This window comes from Papaver somniferum, chromosome 2 (assembly GCF_003573695.1).
Source record: "Papaver somniferum cultivar HN1 chromosome 2, ASM357369v1, whole genome shotgun sequence".
NCBI classification, from domain to species: Eukaryota; Viridiplantae; Streptophyta; class Magnoliopsida; order Ranunculales; family Papaveraceae; genus Papaver; species Papaver somniferum.
In genome coordinates this window covers 61659832-61663616 of record NC_039359.1, presented here as the reverse complement: position 1 = coordinate 61663616, position 3785 = coordinate 61659832, and the positions used below count along the sequence as shown (strand labels likewise).

General features: G+C 34.2%; 1 long non-coding RNA gene across 1 annotated transcript; it reads right to left on the bottom strand.

Moving 5' to 3' along the window:
- Positions 1-1787: 1787 nt before the first annotated feature.
- Positions 1788-2611, bottom strand: LOC113347816. Its single transcript, XR_003359275.1, has 2 exons — positions 2320-2611; positions 1788-2021 (listed from the first exon to the last, which is right to left on the bottom strand). It is a non-coding gene; the product is annotated as an uncharacterized LOC113347816 (long non-coding RNA).
- Between the last annotated feature and the right edge of the window lie 1174 nt (positions 2612-3785).

The following is a 3785-nucleotide window of genomic DNA, read 5'->3' as shown; positions in this document are numbered from 1 at the left end:
TGATTTCGTACATCAGCTTTGCAATCCCTTTTTTAGAAGTGTTTGGGTAGTATGTTTTCATTTCCGTTGCAAAAAAAATTCTCAAAACAAATTTTTTTCATCAAAAATCTGGCCACATGAGTTTTATCAAAAACAAAATTTCATAACTTAAATTCATAAGTTTTAATCTACTCAATTAATCAATCTAAACTCAATTAATTAAGCTAATCAATTTTTTTAGTATTAATTAAACAAGGGTATGTTAGCCATTTAGAAAAAACATGGTTAAGGAATGGCTTCTTTTACTTCAAAATAATCTGGATTTTGTCTCATTAGATATACCCCAATCAAACCAGGAAGATAAAGTTTAAGAATTATGAAGAAAAAGGGTGCAAATTCAATATCACCATGCTCTTTTTCTTTGAAAGGGGGTCAACCAAAGTTAGGGTTTTAGTCTTTTAGATATTGAAAATCAGTGTCATATAATTACCAAATTGTACGAATAATGATAGTGTTGTGAATTATAGGGAGGTATAGTATTTTTGTTTGGGTTGCACTAATTTTTTCAAGACAGCATTAATGAGGGATGCCAGGTTTAGTAGGGTTGTACCAAGCTAAGGAAAAAATTGTTTTGTCTTATATGAAAATATGGTTTGACTTATTATAATGTTGGTACACCCATACTTAATTTGGTACCCCTATTAGCGATGTTGAATTTTGTGAGCTTTTGGGTTTTAGTCGGTCACTCACCTGATAGAAGCTTTAAAAGAGGCACTTATTTTTTTTATATTGCAAGCCCCATACTGCAGTGTTCTTTTGTGCATTCACGGGGACAAAAAGCACAACAATTTGAAAGCTTATCAAAGAAAGAGGTATAAAAGGACTTAGTTTTCATGGGGATGTGTGTGTAATTTGGTTTCGCTTTCCTTTCTCAAAGCTTTTCGATTAGGCATGAGACAAAAACTTTGAGTAGAGAGGAAGGGAAAATTAGAATTCAAAGAAAAGTAAATGCTTCTTTTCCTCTTGTATATGATGCCGAGCGGAATGAGTTAGAGGCGAGAATAAGATCGAGAGAATAAACTGGATAGTTAGGTCCTCTTGTATATGATGCCCGGCAATCGTTAGGCCCCGATGAGTAGGAGGGCGCGGCGGTGGCTGCGAAAGCTAGGCCGGGCGGAGCCTCCGTCGGTGCAGATCTTGGTGGTAGTAGCAAGTATTCAAAAAAGGAAACTGGATAGTTAGGTCTTTATTAGAGTTTGTAATTGGAAATGACATCATGTATACCCTTGATTGGGCATGTGTTGTTCTAAGAGTGCATATTGATTGTGCCATGTGTTTAGTAGTGATTGATTGTTTGACCTTCAGCGTGTATAAATAAACGATCTCTTCTTTTCTTTGAAATTTATACACAAAGACAGCATAATATAGCATAATTTTCTAATTTTCAGAATCGAAACACTTGACTTTGCTGTATAACTACAGGATTGTATATATAAACAAAATATATATATATACGTGTTCGTATCCTAGTTTTCTGAGAACTTCGTAGTGTTCGCATCTGCGTCATGTCGTGTCCGCATCTGTGCAACCTAGATGGCAACGGTCAACCTTCCACATGATAACCTTCTTTTCGGTCTCTGCTGATATAGATTATAGATAGGGCTGCACATGGTTCGGTTTTTGATAAAAAAAACAACCGAGTTTTTCAAGATCGGAAAACGATGAAACCATTTAGGCTATTCGTTTTCACTCGGTTTTGAATCTCCTGGTTTCGGCACAAAACTGGTCGGTTTTGGTTAACCGGCAAAAGTCACAAAAAATTCTGATTCACAATTTTACTAAAGATGAGCTATGAATACACATGTTTTTTTAAAATGTAAATACAACATAAGTGCTTGATAAAATGATATTCAGGACAACAACTTTCATCCAATCATTTCATCCAATTTGTTGCAGCACTGTTCCAATCATCCAACACCATAATCCAAATTAGAGACATAGATCTTCTTACATAGCATCAGCAGCATACATATCACTCCAACCTGCACTTCCAGCAAAATCATCGATCAAAACACCATAATTCAAATTAAAGCCAGTTACTTCTCCTTCTTATTTTAAGAATCTCCAAATTCAGTAATTTCTACTCAAATCGATCAATATAGAAAGATTGAATCAAAACAAATCTAGAATGAAAATATTTATAGAGATTTAAAATACAAGATTGAAATAACCTTTTGAGTTGTATAGATTTAGAGAAAGAAAGGGATAACAGATCTAATAAAGAAAAATCAAAACTTTGAAGAGCAAAAGTAAACCACATAAACAATCTATTAAATGAACCTTAGATCGTCGACACCATCAATTAATCAGAACCCAATGCTCAGAATAAGAAAATAAACAAAGAAAATCACATAAAATCAACTTAAGGGAGGTGCTGATTAAAATCTTGCATGATGGTTTGTGCTTAATTAGTTGATTCTAGGATGAAGAAGAAGGAAAAAAAAATAAAGAAAAAAAGGTAATGATGATGCAATGGTGGCGTTGAGTGAGATGGTGGTGAATCTCTTTGATTCTCTTCAACTGTCAATTAGAGAGATCATAGGAATAGCAGCCGAGAAAAATAAAAGAACGAATGAAAGAGAAATTTTATAGGAAAGAAAGAGGTAATGAGACTACTAACCTAAATCTGATGGCTATAATTAATTGTATAAACATGGATGGATGGCTAGGATAAGTTGATGTATATAGTTTTCGGTTTCATCAGTACGGTTTTGAATAACAACCGTAACTGAAATCATAAGTGTCGGTTTCTTGAAACTGACAACTGAAACCTAAATCATGGGATTCGGTTTCACTTCGATTCGGTTAATAATACACCGATTTCAGTTCGGTTCATGGTTATGGTTCGGTTTTGTGCAGATAAATAGACTCGGTCCTCATCTTAAAACATAAAAATAATGCAGTTCTATAGACCCGCACAATACTTAACAAGGGGGTCTTGTAAATCAACTCCTCTTTGTACAACCATTGAAATTAACTCAGAACTAGTCAAGTTGAACAGTAGAGCTTTCTCAATCACATTAAAAGGTGGTCTCCAAAGTTTTCCTTTTCTTTTTACCAAAAACAAATTGTAACTACCATTTTGTTCTAATAATTAATGTCACACCATCAGATGTTTGGAATTGGAAGGAAAGAAGAAGCATCAAAGTGACAAAAAAAAAAAACATTATTGTTAGCTAGTCAAATTTTGAGGAAAAAGACGAAATTTCTAGTCCGAAAGATTGTATTTTGAGTTGGGATGAGTTGTCCAAATGGAATGGTGAAATTACAAAAGCATTGGTGCTTATATAGTAGTCAAATAAATTAATAATTTTCATTACATCCAGTATCCATAATACAAAAATATCTGAGTCTGTGAAATTTTTTGAGTTAGTCTCGGTGGAAAAACAAACACAAACGCAAACATCCATTAAAAACCCCAAATACGACTCCATGTGTACTCTTCACTAAGAAAATTGCATTCTGCTAGTAACTGGCAATTAAGTCGGGTGTCAATTGATCTTGACTAGTCAAGTGAACTGACCCAGTGTTTTTGTGAATCATTATTTTTACGCCTGCTAGCTGCTTCAGCTGCATCATTCATTAATCTAGACATTTGATTTTATTTTTATTTTTGAAGCGTAGCTAGACATTTGACGGTGATCAAGTCTTCAAGTGTATGGATATAAATGGATACTGTTTAGCTAGTCCCAGAATCCCACGTGGGGTCAAGACTTCAAATTTTGTAGGTTGACATGTTGGTCAAT